This window comes from Triticum urartu, chromosome 7A (genome assembly GCF_056163025.1).
Source record: "Triticum urartu cultivar PI428250 chromosome 7A, HENAU_Tu73, whole genome shotgun sequence".
NCBI lineage: Eukaryota > Viridiplantae > Streptophyta > Magnoliopsida > Poales > Poaceae > Triticum > Triticum urartu.
Genome location: NC_141879.1, coordinates 157568005 through 157590702, shown reverse-complemented (window position 1 = coordinate 157590702; position 22698 = coordinate 157568005).

The following is a 22698-nucleotide window of genomic DNA, read 5'->3' as shown; positions in this document are numbered from 1 at the left end:
AGATTCCTTCTCACCCTTGGCACATGATCAGTTGGGACTTCGTTGAGGGTCGGCCATATTCACAGGAGTTGATCGATGAGCATTGATACGTCTCCAATGTATCAATAATTTATGAAGTATCCATGCTGTTTTATTATCATTCTTGAATGTTTGACAATCATTCGATAGCAACTTTATATCATTTTTTGGGACTAACCTATTGACCCAGTGCCCAGTGCCAGTTGTTGTTTTTTGCTTATTTTTTACATCGTAGGAAATCAATATCAAACGGATTCCAAACACCGCGAAACTTTTTGTGGATTTTTTATGGACCAGAAGACTCCCGATGGGCCAGAGCAGCACCTGGGGGTGCCCCGAGGGGGGCACAACCCACTAGGACGCGCCTGGGGGCCCAGGCGTGCCCAAGTGGGTTGTGCCCACCTCGGTGGCCTCCTGCACCCCATCTTCGCCCTATAAATTCCCAAATATTCCAAAAACCCTCGGGGGGGGGGGGCAGATCAGAAGTTCTGCTGCCGCAAGGCTCTGTAGCCACCGAAAATCAATCTAGACCCCATTCCGGCACCTTGTCGAAGGTGGGAATCATCACCAGTGGCCATCTTCATCATCCCGGCGGCCACCACGATGAGGAGGGAGTAGTACACCCTCGGGGTTGAAGGTTTGTACCAGTAGCTATGTGTTTAATCTCTCTCTCTCTCTCTCTTGTGTTTTTGAGATGTCACGATCTTGATGTATCGCGGGATTTGTTAATATAGTCGGATCATATGGTGTTTTCCCCTCTCTATCTTGTTGTGATGAATTGAGTTTTTCCCTTTGAGATTTCGTTGTTATCGGATTGAATACTTTTATGGATTTAAGAGCACTTGATATATGTCTTGCATATCTCTCCCTAATAATAAAGCACAGATTGAGTCTCCGGGTTCACCGTCATAATACGCTTTCTTTCTGTGAATTTACGCTTTCAGTTTGCACAAGCCGCTAACGAGGTGGTACTAAAATAATGTACATGTCCAATTTTTCTTTCCGGCACGTTCATGGGCCAGGTGGGTCGAGCTAGGCCTGCCTTTCTTTTCCCTTGTTCATCGGAAGAATTGATCTGCGAAACAAAATTTATCTCAATTGGAGTTCGATCCCAAGAAGCTCCGATCCGGTGAAGAAGGCATGAACCTACTGAGACACGCATAGCTTTGCAACTCAACTGGGTTCATTGTGGAATAGTCCCACCTCGATTCTTTACTCCAAGTTTCATTGGTTTATATACGTTTTGAAGTTGACTATCAGCAAGCCTCGAGGACCCCAAAAGCAAAGGGAAGGAAGGAATGAATCGAGAAAAGGGAGGGGCATGCAACGGGTGCACAGCTGTGATTGCGGGGCAGCAATGGCGGGACGAGGCAGGCGGCTAGGCTCGATCTGGGCGATTGATTGGTTGGAGCAGAGGAACGCGGGCGGCGGCATGGCGTTGATGAACAGTGGCCGTGGTTCATGGCCTGAACTGCTCGCCGAGGCCGGCGGCGACGAAAGCCCACACCAGCAAGCCCCGGCACCGGCCCTTCCTGTCGACCCTGGTGCTGCCCGGCGGGTCAGCGGCGAGCGAGGTACTAGCAAAGGGTGTTGTTTCTCCCGTTTACGCACACATCATCCGGTCAGCGTCAGCAGCAGAGACGGCAAAGAAGCGCTCTCCACGTGACCGCCAGCGCCTCGTCAGCCGTCAGGGATGAACGCGGCATCATCCGCATAAGAACCGCGATTGGTTTCGTTGGCCTAAGTGGAATTTTGACTGTGTCTTTTGCAGCATCATCTTCTTCCAGTATGCATGGCAATAATGTAACACAGACCTCCCAAATCACGACAACTAGCTGATACTTTTTTTATAAAGTCATGGAGCTATTACTGTACAATGCAAATGTTAAGTTATTTTTAATATATATTGGTTAACCTCTTTTGATGCAAAGCATGCCCTGCTTAATAAATTATGTAGCTGCAGGCACAAGTTTGCCGCATTGTCGTTCATCGCAGAGACCATTATGTTTCTTATCATGGGACGGACGAGGTGAGCAACAATGTATGCATGCTTCCTCTAAAAAAACATTATGTTTCCTCTACAAAAACAAAGCATGCATGTTGCTACATTTTCTGTTCTTTTTTCTTTACAAGAAAATGGTCACAATAATTTAATCTGCTATTTAGTACAATATCTGTAATTTAAAGAAAACACAGTTTTACATTATTGTGCAGAGTTTTGGTATCTGAGTTAAGAATGAATAATGAGAATAGCTTCACTGTAATAGTTCTCCCTAGATTTTTTGGTAATTCAACTCATCCAGTAGCATGATAGTTTTGCCATTTTAATCTTTTACCTGTGTAATTTGATTATTAGGAGATTTATATTCACGATACTAGCAATGGGGTAGACATTAGGCAGAAGAATATAGAAGGTACTATGTAAAGGATGAAGAACTAATATCTTAATTTTTTAAGAGGACCTAACGAGTTAGTATCTGACTAAATGACTTTACATTAGCTACTATTTTCAAAAAAGGATGCCATGTTGAAATAGAGGTTGTAGACCCGTGAGAAGGTGTGTGATATTTTTTTTCTCTGGGTTGCAATGCATGGGCATGTTTTCTAGGCGGAAGAAGATATAAGGTACTATTCAAAGGATGAATAATTAATATCTTTAATTTTTTAAGAGGAACTAATGAGTTAGTATCTGACTAAATGAATTTAGATTAGCTACTATTTTTAAAAAAGATGTCATTTTGAAATAGTGGCTGTAGACCCATGGAAAGGTGTGTGATATTTTTTCTCTCGTTGCAACGCACGGGCATGTTTCCTAGTGAATACTCGTGGTGAAAATGGGGTATCATATTGATTCACTTGATATATGTTTTGGCATTCAACTCGCGGATTCCCGCGGTGACATTGGGGTAATCTATGCATAGGGGTTGATGCACGTTCTCGTCTTTTGTTTCTCCGGTAGAAATCTTGGGGAACTCTTTGAAGTTCTTTTTGTTGGATTGAGTATTATGGATCTGAAATTATTTGGTGTTATTTTAGTACGAACTCTTGGATAGATCGATCGGAAAGAATAGCTTCGAGGTGGTTTCGTACCCTAGAAACGATTTCTTCGCATGTTCTCCGCTAGATAGGAACTTTGGAGTGATTCTTCGTTGCACGTTGAGGGCTGGATATATGATCCGATTTTATTAGCATTGTTGAGAGATTGCACTAGTGAAAGTACGGACCCTATGCCTCATTTTCAAGCATTGCAATACCCTTTTTGTGCCCGGTTACTCTTTGCTATCTTGCTGTTTTTATTTATTCAGATTATAAAAACACATTTCTACCATCCACAATACACTTTTTTCACCATCTCTTTGCCAAACTAGTGCACCTATACAATTTGTCATTGTATTAGGTGTGTTGGGGACACAAGAGATTTCTTGTATTTGGTTGCAGGGTTATTTGAGAGAGACCATCTTCATCCTACGCCTCCCACCGATTAATAAACCTTAGGTCATCCACTTGAGGGAAAATTGCTACTGTCCTATAAAACTCTGCACTTGGAGGCCCAACACATGTCTACAAGAATAAAGTTGCGTAGTAGACATCAAGCTCTTTTCTGGCGCCGTTGCCGGGGAGGTTAGGTAAGCGGCACTCACACCCCATCAACGAAGCTCTTTTCTGGCATCGTTGCCGGGGAGGTGAGTGCTTGAAGGTATATCTTTAGATCTTGCAAATGAATCTTCTAGTTTCTTGTTTTATCACTAGTTTGGTTTATAAAAAGAATACTATAAAAATGGAATTGAGGTTGCATCATATTATTCATCTTTATAATGTATTTCGTGAAAATGATGGAAAGGAAAATTGTGCTCAATTGATAGAAGAAGAATTCAATAGAATGTTTGGTATAAATGATGAGCATGATTGCAATGTTGTTAGTATGAATTCTTTGAATATCCGTGATGCTAATGATATGCAAAGCCATAAGCTTGGGGATGCTATATTTGATGAAAAATGATATTTTTAGTCCCCCAAGATTTGATGTGCAAAGTTGTTATAATGATTGCATGCCTCCTGTTTATGATGATTATAATGATGAAAGTGGATTCAGAGAGGTCATGACTTTATTTAATGATGAATCCACCATTTTGGATGAGGCTTCAATTGACTACGAGAACAAGGTTTCTGTCTATGATGATTATGGTGATGACATGTATGCTATAAAGAATAATGATAACCATGAAACTTGTCATCATGATTTTAATTTTTCAATCCCATGATAGTTATTTTGTTGAGTTTGCTCCCACCACTATTCATGAGAATAAATTTGCTTATGTGGAGAGTAATAAAATTTCCATGCTTGTAGATCATGAAAAGAATGCTTTATGTGATAGTTATATTGTTGAGTTCATTCATGATGTTCCTGAAAATTATTATGAGAGAGGAACATATGCATTTACATATTGCAATAATATCAAGTTTCCTCTCTTTATGTTGAAAGTTTTGAAGTTGCACTTGTTTTGCCTTTCTATGCTAGTTGATTCTTGCTCCCATGAATTGTTTGCTCACAAAATCCCTATACATAGGAAGGGTTAGGCTTAAATGTGCTTGCCATGTGTTTCATTATGCTCTCTTTATGTTTCAATTCTTATCTTTTATGCGAGCATCATTGAAATCATCATGCCTAGCTAAAAGGCATTAAAGAAAAGCGCTTGTTGGGAGACAACCCAACACTTTTACCTACTGTTTTTGAGTGTTCACATGATTAGGCTACTATAGTAATCATGTTTTATTGCTTTTGTTTCAATAAAGTGCCAAGTAAGACCTTTGAGATGGCTTACGGTGGTAGTTGATTTGATCTTGCTGAAAAACAGAAACTTTTGTGCTCAGGAAAACAATTCTCATTTTTAACATAAGTGCGATAAAATGCTGATTATTTTTTCAGAAGATTAATAGACAAATTTCCCAGGTTTTCCTATTTTTCAGGATTTTTGGAGTAGCAGAAATATGGTTAGAGTACAGATTACTACAGACTGTTCTATTTTTGACAGATTCTGTTTTCAATGCATAGTTTGCTTGTTTTCTAGTTTCCATGGATTATATTGCTCAATATAAATTGTGGAAATGATTTGCTAAAGTAGGAATTGTGTGCGAACAATTATTGATCTTGTCTTTGACAGTACCAAAAGTGAAATGGTTTGCTCTTTATCATACTAACCTATCTCAGAAAGTTCCGTTAAGTTTTGTGTGATTGAAGTTTTCAAGTTTTGTATGAGGAGAATAAGGAGTGACAAGACCCTAAGCTTGGGGATTCCCAAGGCACCCCAAGTTAATATCCAAGGAAGATCCAAGCAACTAAGCTTGGGGATGCCCCGGAAGGCATCCCCTCTTTCGTCTCCAACATTATCGGTAACCTCACTTGGAGCTATGTTTTCATCCGTCACATAATTTGTGTTTTGCTTGGAGAATCATTTTATTTTGTTAGGATTTGCTTGCTGTTATTTAGAATAATTTTCTGCATTTTTATTTCAATAAAAGTGGCAATGATAGCCTTTGCCATGCTTATTTTGCAAGTATACATGTTGCTGTTTGAAAACAGAAAGTTTACCACTGTTGCAAAAATTCCCTAGAAAAGTCAGAATGTGATAAAATGTTGAAACTTTTTTCAAAATAGTCTCTGATTAATTTTCTACAGTGTGGTAAAATTTTCATAACTTTTGGAGTTAGGGAAGTATTGATACTCTTGCATTCTTTACAGACTGTACTGTTTTGGCAGATTGCTGTTATGGCAGATTGCTGTTATGTTTGCATTGTTTGCATATGTTTGCTTGTTTAATGATTCTATTTGAGGATAGGAGTATTAAATATGCAGAGGCATTTAGTATGCAATGTTGAAAAATAATTTTAGTGATTTTCTATAGTAGAGAATGATAAGGTTTTTGCATTGGTTTATACTAACTTATCTCACAAGTTCTTGTTGAGTTTTGTGTGGATGAAGCTTTTCAGATTTAGGAAAACCATGATATGAGAGGAATTAAGGAGACACAAAAGCTCAATCTTGGGGATGCCCAAGGCAACCCAAGATAATATTTCAGTCTCAAGCATCTAATCTTGGGGATGCCCCGGTAGCCATCCCACCTTTTTTGCTTCAACAATTATCGGTTAGTATCGGTTGAGCCTAAGTTTTTGCTTCTTCACATGAGTTGTGCTATTCTTAGAATGCCATTTTATTTTGTTTTTCTTGTTGTTTTAATAAAATACTTATATCTGAAAGTTTTTGAATAATATAGAGTCCTCAAATAGCTACCTATTTACTTAACTACTAGCTTGATCTTCACTTATATCTTTTTGGAGTAGCTCGTCATTTACTCTTGTGCATCACTTATATTCTATGAGTAAATTGGTGGATAAATTGAATGTCATGAAGTTGAAATCACATAATGCCTAGTGGTAGCTTCACATTGGGTTTAGAAAGTGAAATCTTTTAAAGCTTGACAATCACAATATTGGTCATACAAGCAATTCATGAATAATTAGTATAAGGAAGAGAACTTTCACATGCAAATACACTATCTTGGAAATCTTTTGTGATTGTGAGCCCCCATCAAAATATTATATGCCAAAATTGTTGATGTTGGACAAGGAAGACAACGTAATGGTTTATGTTTGTTCATATTCACATAGAAGTTATATTGTCATAGATCCTTCAACATGTGGTGCCTGCCCCCCATCTTTGCTAGCCAAAAATTCCGCACCAAGTAGAGATACTACTTGTGCATCCAAAAAACCCTTAAACCCAAATCTTATCTTCAAGATTCCACTATACCTACCTAAGGATTGAGCAAGATCCTTCAAGTAAGTTGTCATCGGTGCAATAAGGCAATAAAAATTGCTTATAGAAGTGTTAGATCATTTAGTGTAAGAGAAAATTGAGCGTTGTATGAACTTGTGATGGCAAAGAATAAAAGCGAGAATGCATAATAAAGGTTGGTATCATAAGGGGCAATATAACGTGACGTTCTTTTGCACTAAGGGGCTGAGCATACAAACAAATAAGCGCATGGAAACCTCTGCTTCCCTCTGCGAAGGGCCTATCTTTTACTTTTATGTATTTATTTTCATGCAAGAGTCAAAGTTCTTCTCTCTATTCCTTTTTATTTTTATCTTTTGGCAAGTATCATGTGGTGACACTGGTGTGTCTCGGCCCTAAACAAACGGTTTAGAACCCCTTTCCGCGACAGCATTTGGAACCGTCGCCAAGTGAGTGTGGGCGATAGGGGGTCCTTCCCACACAACCCAGAAACCATCGGGGATAGGGCCCCTATAGTACTCCTACTCATTTTTGCTCGCATTGCCATCGCAGTCGATATTATGTGGTGCTACGTTTACGATGCGCGGCCCATCACAAACGATTCACTATTATAGAACGTGTATGATGCGCGGCCCATCACAAACGATTCACTATTATAGAACGTGTATGATGCGCGACCCATCACAAACGGTTCACCATTAAGAAGATTAGCTAATCGTCGTACGAGTGTCGGACAGGATTACGAAACGTCAGACCGTCGTAACATCGTCATACACGACAACTATCGCACACGCTATTCTGTGGTGCAATGTTTACGATGCATACTTCATCAGAAACAGTTCATGGTTGCGAATCGTGTACGATAAGGCAACTAACACAAACATTTAGTTTGCCCACACCGTTTGTGATATTGTCTGACATCGCACACGCTTTGCAAACGGCAACTGTGTGCATGCTTGCACACGTTTCCTCTCTATGAACCGTCTCCGATTATGGTGCATATCGCAAACGTTTGTGTTTTACCAACCGTGTGTGCCGTAACAACCTGGAGAGCGTAATTTCATCGTAATTTAATTGCTGCTTTTCCAAATTGTACCGGATTTGGATTTGAATTTGAATGTATGCTATAGCTTTATTCATATCCATCAGGTTCAAACAACCAATGCATTATTGGATTCATAGGTGCATATGTTCAAGAATTACATAAGAACCAAATAAAGAATGATGAACCACAGTTGTATACTTGTACTATTAAAGACGGTAAAGAAAGAGGCAAAATATATTCTTGTTGCTAAATAAGGTGAAGCGGAATGCCCATATTGTGCCCTCCTCCATGCAGAAGGCACGCACGAGTCTAGTCCAACCCTTTATGATGGCCGACCGCCCATCCTTCACGGCCTTCATGAAAACATCTAGATAATCATCGTGTTCTGGTAGAAATACTTTAACCTTTGCATGCCCACCAATCATGTAGTTTGAGAGGTAATCTTGAGTAAACTGCTTTGGCAACCACTGCAAAGAAAAAAGATTCAGACATTGTCATCTAACACAACTCATTATGGGCAGTAAAAAGAAGGCTACGGAGTTCTTACTTACCATCCTGCAGTTCGCTGTTGTCTTGGATAAAGTGTAAACAAATAGTTTAATCGCCATCTTTGGACCCATTTTACTAACAATATTTATCAGCTTCCTCACTTGATGCTGGTTCATCGATATCTCATTGCCCCATACGCAGAAAGGGTCAAACGCGGATCTTTACCAATGACATATGTACCTAAAAGCACCAAGTTAATATTAGAAGCTAAACAACAATTGCACAATGATGTAGTAAAACACTCTTTTATAATATGTCTATATACATCAGTATGTGGTAGTCCATTTGAAATATCTAAAAAGACAAATATTTAGGAACGGAGGGAGTATCTTATAACATCCAATATACTCACATATTAGATGAATTAACATCTTATATTATGGGCCGGAAGGAGTTTAGTTCATTCTTACAAATTATCTGCTGCTGTATCCACGAGTTACAGTTAGTTTGAGCTAGTTCGAGCTCAAATAGCCCTAAAGTATATCTAAACAAGAGGGCTAGTTTGAGCTAGTTGCATCTATAACCCACCCAAAAAAACTAGTATCCAACCCAAGAGGTGCTAATTGGAGCTAGTTCTCCTAGTGCACTTATTGTCAATCTAACCCCGCCATCCAAACAACTCTTTGGATGGAGTTAGTTCAGGGTTAGTAATGAGCTAGAAACTAACCCTAACCTCTAGCTAAGTTGAGTATCCAAACAGGGTTGTGTTGTTGTTGCTGCTGCTGCTGCTCTTCTACATATATCTAGACGTCATTAGAACATTAATGTAACACTCTTCCTTGTTGCTATGTTACCTAGGATTGCATATTTAGACATTAAGTACAGTGCATGTTGCTATGTAGCCTCAGATATATTATATATGGCCCTAGTTAACCTAAGGAAAAATGGGTTGCAGATATATTCAATTAAAAGTCTGATTCACCGATTAGTCCCTTATCAGCCGCCGACCTATATGGTACCAGCTATCGATATCCTGAACAGTGAGCAGATATAAGCCATGGGATGAAACTAACCTCGATAGAAAATAGCAGTCGTTCCCAAAATTGTCATGTGTAGGTACATCAAGAAGCATGTTAAGCACAACAGGCTAAACATCAACCAAAATTACACATGACAGACAAAATAATCTCCAAAAGATAGCTTCAGTGTGCAGGTTTAAGCACGCTAGTAAAGCAAAATAAGTGGAAATGTGTGCTAACTGCAACAGGCCAATATTGTGCCGGTCTAAGTACACTGATTATGGTTAAATAAAAATGGAAAGGTGTGTTAACTACAAGATGCAGCAACCAAATGTAGTCATTCGTAATGGTATTGTTGAAACTGGTACTGATGAAATTGAATTGCACAGTTCATACTTGCACATATAGAACATCACGTTGTGAATAACTGGAATAAACAAGGCATACTACGAACAACCAAAGATAGCATTTAAAACTGAACATATGCTAACTACAAACAACTGAACAATCAAAAAACTTTAAAAGAGGCATATGCTAGCTATAACAGGCTTAACAACAAGCAAATATACGCATTTCTATCGGTATGTTTAAAACTGGATTGATGAAATGTACTGCACAGTAAATAATTGCACATATAGATCATCACATTGTGAACATCTGAAATAAACAAGGCATACTGCAAACAACCAGATATAGCAATTAAAACTGGACATATTCTCACTACACTATGATACGTCCATTTTGCATCATGCTTTTATATTGATATTTATTGCATTATGGGATGTTATTACACATTATGTCACAATACTTATGCCTATTCTCTCTTATTTTACAAGGTTTACATAAAGAGGGAGAATGCCGGCAGCTGGGATTCTGGCCTGGAAAAGGAGCAAATATTAGAGACCTATTCTGCACAGCTACAAAAGTCCTGAAACTTCACGGAAGTCATTTTCAGAATATATAAAAAATACTGAGCGCAAGAAGTTCACCAGGGGGGCCACACCCTGCCCACGAGGGTGGGGGCCCGCCCTACCCCCCTGGGCGCGCCCCCTACCTCGTGGGCCCCCTGGTGGCCCTCCGATGACCATCTTCTGCTATATGGAGTCTTTTGATGAGGAAAAAATCATAATCCATCTTTCCAGACGAGACTCCGCTGCCACGAGGCGGAACCTTGGCGGAACCAATCTAGGGCTCTGGCGGAGCTGTTCTGCCAGGGAAACTTCCCTATGGGAGGAGGAAATCATCACCATCGTCATCACCAACGATCCTCTCATCGGGAGGGGGTCAATCTCCATCAACATCTTCACCAGCACCATCTCATCTCAAACCCTAGTTCATCTCTTGTATCCAATTCTTGTCTCTAAGTCTGGGATTGGTACCCGTGGGTTGCTAGTAGTGTTAATTACTCCCTGTAGTTGATGCTAGTTGGTTTATTTGGTGGAAGATTATATGTTCAGATCCTATATGCACATTAATACCCCTCTGATTATGAACATGAATATGCTTTGTGAGTAGTTACGTTTGTTCCTGAGGACATGGGAGAAGTCTTGCTATTAGTAGTCATGTGAATTTGTTATTCGTTCGATATTTTGATGAGATGTATGTTGTCTCTCCTCTAGTGGTGTTATGTGAACGTCGACTACATGACACTTCACCATTATTTGGGCCTAGATGAAGGCATTGGGAAGTAATAAGTAGATGATGGGTTGCTAGAGTGACAGAAGCTTAAACCCTAGTTTATGCATTGCTTCGTAAGGGGCTGATTTGGATCCATATGTTTCATGCTATGGTTAGGTTTACCTTAATACTTTTGTTGTAGTTGCGGATGCTTCCAATAGAGGTTAATCATAAGTGGGATGCTTGTCCAAGTAAGGATAGCACCCAAGCACTGGTCCACCCACATACCAAATTATCAAAGTACCGAACGTGAATCATATGAACGTGATGAAAACTAGCTTGACGATATTCCCATGTGTCCTCGGGAGCGCTTTACATCATATAAGAGTTTGTCCAGGCTTTTCCTTTGCTACAAAAAGGATTGGGCCACCTTGCTGCACTTTATTTACTTTTGTTACTTGTTACTCGTTACAAATTATCCTATCACAAAACCATCTATTACCTATTATTTCAGTGCTTGCAGAGAACACCTTGCTGAAAACCGCTTATCATTTCCTTCTGCTCCTCATTGGGTTCAACACTCTTACTTATCGAAAGGACTACGATAGATCCCCTATACTTGTGGGTCATCACACTACAAAAGGGACTCGACAAAACAAATCATGGGTTTCCTCCCGTGAAGAGGCACGACAAAACAAATCATGGGTTTCCTCACTTGTCACGGATGGGCTCGTTCCCGTGGGAAGAGCACGGACCCTGGATGCGCTCCATGTTGTCGCAGATGGGCTCCTTCCCCTTGGAAGAGCACGGCTATAGGGTGCCCTCCCTGATGTCACAGACAGGCGTTTTCCCCTTGGAAGAGCAGATGGGCTCTTTCCCCTTGGAAGAGCCAGAGAGGGTGCCCTCCTCGTGGTCGTCGTCGATGAGGTCTGACTTGGAAGCTGTGGATCCCAAGCCAGCGTCGCAGAACGTGTCCTTCAGAAATGACAAAAGGGGCTCGATGGCGATGTAGAATTGCAAATTGTTGACGGCGAGCCAGAGGAGATCAGCGGCGGGGCCATGGATGAGACCAACGACGGTTGAACCTGAGGGGTTGGGGGTTGGTCACTTAACCTGTGACACAGCCCGCCTTAGGGCGTCGCTGTCGATGACCTCGATGTCATAGTGAAAGTGCAACTATCCCTGGGTGGTTTTCGTAATTCCTAACAGCATATAGTTCATTGAGCTAATGCTATTTCAAGATAAACATTTCAGGAAAGCTCAATGATTGGCATGGCATGGATGAGAAAAGTGGATCCCTCAAAATTCTAAGGACAAAGAATTGGCTCAAGCTCAAAGCTCAAGACTCTACATCTTTTCATTTTAAGTGATCCAAGATCACATTGAGTCCATAGGAAAAGCCAATACTATTAAGAGGGGATGAGGTGTTGCCTAATGGCTTGCTTGCTCAAAGTGCTTAGTGATATGCTCCAAAAGCCCTCAACTACTTTCTCACGTCCACATATGTCCCAAACCAAAAGTCAAACTCGGCCCCACCGAAACTTTCTATCCGGCGCCACCGAGTTTAGTTGACATAGCCACTGCCAAAAACCCTAGTCTTTTCGGTCTCACCGATAAGGATCTCGGTCTCACCGAGATGGGATTGTAATCTCTCTATTTCCCTTCGTAACGTTTCGGTCAAACCAAGATGAGCGATCGGTCCCATCGAGATTGCAATGTAAACTCTCTATTTCCCTTTCGTAACGTTTCGGTCCAACCGAGATGAGCGAATCGGTCCCACCGAGTTTGCCTGACCAACTCTATCTTAGTCCGTTACCAAAATTGGTCTCACCGAGTTTGTGTAATCGGTCTCACCGAGATTACGTTATGCCCTAACCCTAACAAAATCGGTCCCACCGAGTTGACAAGTCGGTCCCACCGAAAACCCTAACGTTCACATTTTGAACTAAATCGGTCTGACCGAGTTTCATGATTCGGTCCCACCGAGTTTGGTGATTTGTGTGTAACGGTTAGATTTTGTGTGGAGGCTATTTATACCCCTCCACCCATTCTTCATTAATGGAGAGAGCCATCAGAACATGCCTACACTTCCAACATACATTTTTTGAGAGAGAACCACCTACACTTGTGTTGAGGTCAAGATATTCCACTCCAACCACATAAATCGTGATGTCTAGCCTACCCCAAGTTGCTTTCCACTCAAATCATCTTTCCACCAAATCCAAATCCTATGAGAGAGAGTTGAGTGTTGGGGAGACTATCATTTGAAGCATAAGAGCAAGGAGTTCATCATCAACACACCATTTGTTACCTCTTGGAGAGTGGTGTCTCCTAGATTAGTTGGGTGTCACTTGGGAGCCTCCGTCAAGATTGTGGAGTTGAACCAATGAGTTTGTGAGGGCAAGGAGATCGCCTACTTCGTGAGGATCTACCCAAGTGAGGCAAGTCCTTCGTGGGCGACGACCATGGTGGGATAGACAAGGTTGCTTCTTTGTGGACCCTTCGTGGGTGGAGCCCTCCATGGACTCGCGCAACCGTTACCCTTCGTGGGTTGAAGTCTCCATCAACGTGGATGTACGATAGCACCACCTAATGGAACCACGCCAAAAATCTCCGTGTCTCCAATTGCGTTTGCACACTCCAAACTCCTTCCTTTACCTTCATATGCAATTGTTTTACTTTCCGCTGCTATACTCTTAGAATTGCATGTGTAGGTGGATTGCTTGACTTGTGCTAAGTTGCTAAAATCTACCTAAATCTAAAATTGGGAAAAGGCTAGATTTTTATTTGGTCAAGTAGTCTAATCACCCCCCTCTAGACATACTTTCAATCCTACAAGTGGTATCAGAGATTTGGTCTCCATTTGCTTTGATTTCCATAGCTTTTGGTGGTCATAGCCTTGGTTTCACAACCTAGGAGAGTATGGCGTCTAGCGAGGGAAATTACCACCGTAGAGGTCCTTACTTTGATGGTACAAGTTTTTCTAGTTGGAAGCATAAGATGAAAATGCATATTCTTGGACATAACCCCACCGTTTGGGCTATTCTGTGTATTGGCTTGCAAGGTGAATTCTTCGATGGGAGAGAACCAAACCGTGAAGCTACCGCAGAAGAGTTGAAGATGCTACAATACAATGCTCAAGCTTGTGATATTCTCTTCAACGGATTATGCCCCGAAGAATTCAACAAAATCAGCCGTCTTGAGAATGCAAAGGAAATTTGGGATACTTTGATTGATATGCACGAAGGTACCGAATCTGTCAAGGAATCCAAATTGGATGTGCTTCAAAGTCAGCTTGACAAGTTCAAAATGAAGGATGGTGAAGGCGTCGCCGAAATATACTCTAGGCTTGCTCTCATCACAAATGAGATTGCCGGCTTAGGAAGTGAAGAGATTACCGATAGATTCATCATCAAGAAGATCCTAAGAGCCTTGGATGGAAAATATGATACCGTGTGCACATTGATTCAAATGATGCCCAATTACAAAGATCTCAAGCCAACGGAAGTTATTGGAAGAATTGTTGCTCATGAGATGTCACTCAAGGATAAGGAAGAGCTTCACAACAAGTCAAGTGGTGCTTACAAATCCTCGTGTGATGCTCCCACATCATCAAGTGAGAAGCAAACCTTCAATGAAGAATTGAGTCTAATGGTGAAGAACTTCAACAAGTTCTACAAGAGTAGAAGCAAGGCAAGAAGTTCCAAGTCAAGGTCCTACAATGACAAAAATCTTCTAGTCGTGAGCGTAATTTCTACAATTGTGGAAGACCCGGACACTACTCCAATGAATGTACGCCCCCCTACAAAAGAAGAGAAGATTCTCCCAAAAGAAGGAATAGAAGAGAAGAATCACCATCAAGAGAGAGAAGGAGTAGCGATGATCGTTATGAATGAAGACCCTCTCGGAGAAGCAAGGACTCGGAAAGGAAGGACAAGTCATCAAGGAGCTACACAAAAAGAAGACATCAAGCTCATGTTGGTGAATGGGTATCCAGTTCCGACTCCAACAATCACTCCGAAAGAAGTTATCACTCCGACTCTGAATATACTCAAGATGAAGGTGTTGCCGGACTAGCACTTGTGACAACCAACTCCTACGACATATTTGACTCACCAAATGAAGGAATTGGGAGATGCTTCATGGCTAAAGGTCCAAAGGTAACACACCCCGAGTATGTTGATTTCAATAATGATGAAGATGATTTGCTAGGAGATGATGATTTACTTGTTGACAACTCTAGTTATGAAAACTATGTTGAGCTTGCTATTAATCATGATAATCAAGATAAAACGAATGACGATGATAAGAAGGAGATTGAGTGTCTAACTAAAGAACTAAACACTCTTAAGTTAGCTCATGAAACTACCTTGGAAGATCATCGAGAACTTTTAAAGACTCATGATAAGCTACGCTTTGAAAAACTCAACCTTGAGCAAGAACATGAGTTTTCAAAGGCAATCAATGATAATCTTCGGAAGAAAAGTTCTTCTTACATTTCCAAGTGTTTACTCTTGTCTACTTACATGCCACAAGTTAAATCTAGCAACAAGAACAAGAAAGATTCTTCATCTAGTAGTAACAACAATCATGCTAAATCCAATGTTGTTGCCTCTAGTAGTTCTCTTGATTCCACTAATGATTCTCTTAGCCAAGTTACACTTGAGCAAGAAAATAGCTTATTGAAGGGAATTATAGAGAAAGGTGTTTACAAGAGCCTTGCTGGAAGTAAGCAATTTGAGGAAATTGTACGCAAGCAAGGAAGACACCGGAAGAATCAAGGTGTTGGTTTTGAACGAAAGTTCAATGCCAATGGAGTTGAGTGGGAAGAAGATCAATACCCCAAGACAAAGTTTGTTCCTCAATAAGAGAAGTATGATCCTACTTCTTTCAAAGGAACACAATCTCAAGATGATATTCCACCACAAGACCACAAGCTAAAAGGCAAGGACAAGCTTCAAGAGGAGATTGATGCATTTGAAGAAGCACCTAAGGCCTTTGTCAAGTGGGTTCCCAAGACTACATCAAGTTCTACTTCATCAAGTACGACTACAACTCCAAGTATTCCCATCAAGATGGTGTGGATCCCGAAGAAGAAGAACTAGAGAGTTCTTGAGGGTGACTCCGCCAACATACTTCACTCATATCATTTTGGCGAGGACAAGTGCAAACAACTTCCATATCTTGCACTGGTTCAAGGAGTCACAAACCCTCTTGTTGGTAAGACAAGGGAAAAGGTAACCTAATGCTTTCATGGACATCATCTTGTGTACACATCACTCTATGTCTATGGATATCCTTGCTTGTTCCTTGTGGGACTAACCCCTGTAGGTATTGAAAGTGCAACTCACTCCAAAGGATTGCTCCGAATGATCTACATCAACATTGAGCATTAACATCTTCAACACCTACATGAAGTCATTTCGACAAAACCCAAGGTTAGTTCATCCCTCTTAAGGGGGATATCACATCTGTGACGCCCCCGATTCAATCGTACACTAATCATACATGCAAATGTGTACAATCAAGATCAAGGACTCACGGGAAGATATCACAACACAACTCTAGACACAAATTAAAATAATACAAGCTTTATATTACAAGCCAGGGGCCTCGAGGGCTTGAATACATAAGAGTTAGTGGAAGCAACAATATCTGAGTACATACATGAGTTAAACAAGTTTGCCTTAAGAAGGTTATCACAAAAGAAACATCGATCGAAAAGGCAAGGCCTCCTGCCTAGGAGCCTCCTAACTACTCCTGGTCGTCGGCGGTCTTCACGTAGTAGTAGGCACCCTCGGGGTAGTAGTAGTCATCAGTGGCGTCGTCTGGCTCCTGGGATCCGTCATCTGGTCGCAACAATCGGGTATGGGAGAAAAAGAGGTAGCAAAGCAACCGTGAGTACTCATCCAAAGTACTCACAAGACTTAGATCAGATCTAAACTAAGTATGCATCTGTATCAAAAGAAATGGGCTGTATCTGTGGACTAAACTGCAGAATGCCATAAGAGAAGGGGAAAGCCTAGCGATGACTAGCATCTTCAAGCATCTTCAAACATCTTGCAGCATATAGAAGAGTACAGATCAACATAATGTAAAGTAGTAGTGTTATCAACCTCGGCCAGAGATCCTTTCTCTACTCCCTGCAAGAAAGCAATCCCAGAGTCATACTATCCATTTCTCATCTCAAGTATCCATTTCTAGTTGTATCGATCGGGATACAACTCCAAGTGTCCGTTACCGTAGGATAGGCTATCGATAGATGTTTTCTTCCCTGCAGGGGTGCACCAACTTACCCACCACGCTTGATTAACTCCGGCCGGACACACTTTCCTGGGTCATGCCTGGCCTTGGCCAAACAATACGCCGCAACCCGACCTAGGCTTAATAGAGAGGCCAGCACGCCGAACTAAACCTATGCCCCTAGGGGTCTTGGGCCATCGCCCAGGGAACTCCTGCACGTTGCGTGGGTGGCCGGTGAGCAGACCTAGCTACCTCCTTAAAAAGGCAGGAGCTTACCAGTCCAACCCGGCACACGCCACTCAGTCGCTGACGTCTACTAAGCTTCGGCTGATGCATACGACGCAGAACGCCCATACAATGCACACGTGATGGTTAGTGCTATCAGGCCAGAGGCCCCTCGGATCAAATATCCAAACCGTTATTACGTTGGCAGTGCGGTCATGAGCAGAGGCTCACGAAAGATGTGACCCCGTCGCCCCATCTCGAGTACTTGCGGCAAGGGCTAAGAATGCCCGGCCATGCCTCGTAAGTATCTCGCGGGCACCTTCTAGGTCAACCCGACTCCACATCACTCGCTATTAAGTTCACGCGGGTACCCCTCAGGGTCGACCCGTCTTTAGTAACATGGCTCAGTGTAAAGTCATAGTAACCATAGTAACTATGTGTCTAACACCAAGGGGGAAAACCCGAGGAATCACCCCCGGTGAATTCCACTCGATGTTATCATCAAGGTGAACGTAAGAGGATCCACCCTCAAGGTTCACACTTGAGGGGTTGCATGACAGAGCCGTAACGGAAGTGGTTAAGGAGGAAATCACCCTCGATGGCCTCGACCGTATAGCTACACTACAGAGATCTCATCAGGAGTGATGTAAGAGGTTCCACCCTCGGCACTCGATGGTAACTCTGCAGAGTCGTACAACTAGGGGAGGGTGATGTGTGATGTCGGGGCCTGGACGTCGATCACGTTGATTGAGTCATCGAACATAAAGCGAGGCATCTGGGAGAAGGTGGGGTCACTGATGGATCTCTAACCAACCTATACTAAGCAGTTTAGGATAAGCAGGTAAGGTATGAAAGCAGGTAACAAAAACAAGCTATGCATCAGAGTAGGATCATACAGAAAGCAGTAGCAGTTCTAATGCAAGCATGAGAAGGAAAGAAATGGGCGATATCCGAATGCTCAAGGGGGGTTTGCTTGCCTGGAAGCTCTGTTGAAAAGGAAGAAGGCTCGTCAGAGACGTAGTCGATCACAGGGGCGGCATCGGTCTCGGGGTCTACCGGAGAGAACAGGGGGAAGAAACAGTAAATACATAGCAAACGGATGCATCACTAAGCATTACATGACGATAGGCAGAGCTAGGTTTGTCCTAACATAGTACTACACGTTGCAGACAGAGGGGATAAACATCCGAGGATGAATCCCCGGCGTTAGATGAATTCCGGACAGGTGGAAGAGGGGGAACGGTTCCATGTTCAGCATGCTAGGGGCATGTGACAGATGAAAGGACCGCGTATTTGGATTCGTTGGATTTTTCTGAGCAACTTTCATGTAGAAAACATTTTCATCCGAGTTACGGATTAATTTATATGATTTTCTAAATATTTAAACATTTTCTGGAATTAATTAAATTAACAGAAATGGAATATGATGTCAGCATGACATGTTGATGACGTCAGCAGTCAAAAGAGCGGCTGACCATGTCAAACCTGGCCAGTGGGGCCACTCGGACCCACATGCCAACCTTTGTTAGCTTAACAGTGGATTAAACTAATTTAACAGGCTAATTAGAGGGGTGGGGCCCTGGTGTCAGCGACTAACTAACAATTAAAACTAATAACATATTTATTTATGTATAAAACATTTTAAACAAGTGGGGCCCACATGTCAGCCTCACTAGGCAGCCCAGTCAGCAGCTGATAGGGTCAACCCAGTCAACTGGGCCACCCGGGCCCACATATGTCCCAAACCAAAAGTCAAACTCGGCCCCACCGAAACTTTCTATCTGGCGCCACCGAGTTCAGTTGACATAGCCACTGCCAGAAACCCTAGTCTTTTCGGTCTCACCGATAGGGATATCGGTCTCACCGAGATGGGATTGTAATCTCTCTATTTCCCTTCGTAACATTTCGGTCAAACTTAGATGAGCGATCAGTCCCACCGATATTGCAATGTAAACTCTCTGTTTCCCTTTCGTAATGTTTTGGTCCAACCGAGATGAGCGAATCGGTCCCACCGAGTTTGCCTGACCAACTCTCTGTTAGTCCACTACCAAAATCGGTCTCACCGAGTTTGTGTAATCAGTCTCACCGAGATTATGTTATGCCCTAACCCTGACAAAATCGGTCCCACCGAGTTGACAAGTTGGTCCCACCGAAAACCCTTACGTTCACATTTTGAACTAAATCGGTCTGACTGACTTTCATGATTCGGTCCCACCGAGTTTGGTGATTTGTGTGTAACAGTTAGATTTTGTGTGGAGGCTATTTATACCCCTCCACCCACTCTTCATTAATGGAGAGAGCCATCAGAACATGCCTACACTTCCAACATACATTTTCTGAGAGAGAACCACCTACACTTGTGTTCATGTCAAGATATTCCACTCCAACCACATAAATCTTGATCTCTAGCCTACCCCAAGTTGCTTTCCACTCAAATCATCTTTCCACCAAATCCAAATCCTGTGAGAGAGGGAGAGAGTTGAGTGTTGGGGAGACTATCATTTGAAGCACAAGAGCAAGGAGTTCATCATCAACACACCATTTGGTACCTCTTGGAGAGTGGTGTCTCATAGATTGGTTAGGTGTCACTTGGGAGCCTCCGTCAAGATTGTGGAGTTGAACCAAGGAGTTTGTGAGGGCAAGGAGATCGCCTACTTCGTGAAGATCTACCCAAGTGAGGCAAGTTCTTCATGGGTGACGACCATGGTGGGACTTCTTCGTGGATCCTTCGTGGGTGGAGCCCTCCGTGGACTCGCGCAACCGTTACCCTTCGTGGGTTGAAGTCTCCATCAACGTGGATGTACGATAGCACCACCTATCGGAACCACGCCAAAAATCTCCGTGTCTCCAATTGCGTTTGCACACTCCAAACTCCTCCCTTTACCTTCATATGCAATTATTTTACTTTCCGCTGCTATACTCTTAGAATTGCATGTGTAGGTTGATTGCTTGACTTGTGCTAAGTTGCCAAAATCTGCCTAAATCTAAAATTGGGAAAAGGCTAGATTTTTATTTGGTCAAGTAGTCTAATCACCCCCCCCCCCTCTAGACATACTTTCGATCCTACACATAGCCGACGGACAATACATCCCCGCATACTCTAGCCCGCTGCTTGAGTGCCTGCCGCCAGTAATGGTCGTCAGCTTCCTCGGCGATGTCGGGCGAAGAGACGGCTATACACCTCTTTTGGGCCAGTCGCTCCTTGAGCTCCACGGGAAGCATAGTCGGGCTTAGGGTGCGACGCTCTAAAGTGGGGGATGGGGATATGTGGGAAAGGGGGTGTTTGGTAGGCATCATCTAAGAAACTCAGGACGACCTGGGTATGGAGATCGGTCGGTAAGACGCATGGGCAAACCGGCAGATGTTGACAATGGAGGCCTTGCAGCGGCAGCGGAGGCAGCGAGGACTTTGCTAGGGTTTCAAGCAAGGGAGTGTGTGTGTGTGTGTGTGTGTGTGCGTGCGTGATGTCTACTACACAATCTTCTTCTTGTAGATGTTGTTGGGCCTCCAAGTGCAGAGGGTTGTAGGACAGTAGCAAATTTCCCTCAAGTGGATGACCTAAGGTTTATCAATCCGTAGGAGGCGTAGGATGAAGATGGTCTCTCTCAAGCAACCCTGCAACCAAATAACAAAGAGTCTCTTGTGTTCCCAACACACCCAATACAACAGTAAATTGTATAGGTGCACTAGTTCGACGAAGAGATGGTGATACAAGTGGTATATGGATGGTAGATAATAGTTTTTGTAATCTGAAAATATAAAAACATCAAGGTAACTAATGATAAAAGTGAGCATAAACGGTATTTCAATGCTAGGAAACAAGGCCTAGGGTTCATACTTTCACTAGTGTAAGTCCTCTCAACAATACTAGCAAAATTGGATCATAAAACTATCCCTCAACATGCAACAAAGAGTCACTCCAAAGTCACTAATAGCGGAGAACGAACGAAGAGATTATGGTAGGGTAGAAACCACCTCAAAGTTATTCTTTCCAATCAATCCGTTGGGCTATTCCTATAAGTGTCACAAACAACCCTAGAGTTCGTACTAGAATAACACCTTAAGACACAAATCAACCAAAACCCTAATGTCACCTAGATACTCCAATGTCACCTCAAGTATCCGTGGGTATGATTATACGATATGCATCACACAATCTTAGATTCATCTATTCAACCAACAAAAAGGACCTCAAAGAGTGCCCCAAAGTTTCTACCGGAGAATCATGACGAAAACGTGTGCCAACCCCTATGCATAGGTTCCCAATGTCATGAAACCCGCAAGTTGCTCACCAAAACATACATCAAGTGGCACGTGGTATCCCATTGTCACCATAGATATCCACGGCAAGACATACATCAAGTGTTCTCAAGTCTTCAAAGACTCAATCCGATAAGAATGCTTCAAAGTGGAAACTCGATTCATTACAAGAGAGAAGAGGGGGGAAGAAACATCATAGGATCCAAATATAATAGCAAAGCTCACGATACATCAAGATCGTATCATCTCAAGAACACGAGAGAGAGAGAGATCAAACACATAGCTACTGGTACATACCCTCAGCCCCGAGGGAGAACTACTCCCTCCTCGTCATGGAGAGCACCGGGATGATGAAGATGGCCACCGGAGAGGGATTGCCCCCTTCGGCAGGGTGCCGGAACGGGTCTAGATTGGTTTTTGGTGGCTACGGAGGCTTCTGGCAGCGGAACTCCCGATCTAATCTCCATTCTGGAAGTTTTAGGGTATATGGAGTTATATAGGCAGAAGAAGCACGTCAGGGGAGCCACGAGGGCCCCACGAGGTAGGGGGCGTGCCCTAGGGGGGTGGGCGCGCCCCCACCCTCGTGGGCAGCTCCCGTATCTTCTGACATGGGGTCCAAGTCCATCAGGTGTGTTTCCTTCCAAAAACAACTTCTCCAGTTGATTTCGTTCTGTTTTGACTCCGTCTGATACTCCTTTTCTTCAAAACACTGAAATAGGCATAAAACAACAAATATGGGTTGGGCCTTCGGTTAATACGTTAGTCCGAAAAATAATATAAAAGTGGATAATAAAGCCCAATATTGCCCAAAACAATAGATAATATAGCATGGAGCAATCAAAAATTATAGATACGTTGGAGACGTATCAAGCATCCCCAAGCTTAATTCCTGCTCGTCCTCGAGTAGGTAAATGATAAAAAAGATAATTTTTGATGTGGAATGCTAGTTGGCATAATTTCAATGCAATTCTTCTTAATTGTGGCATGAA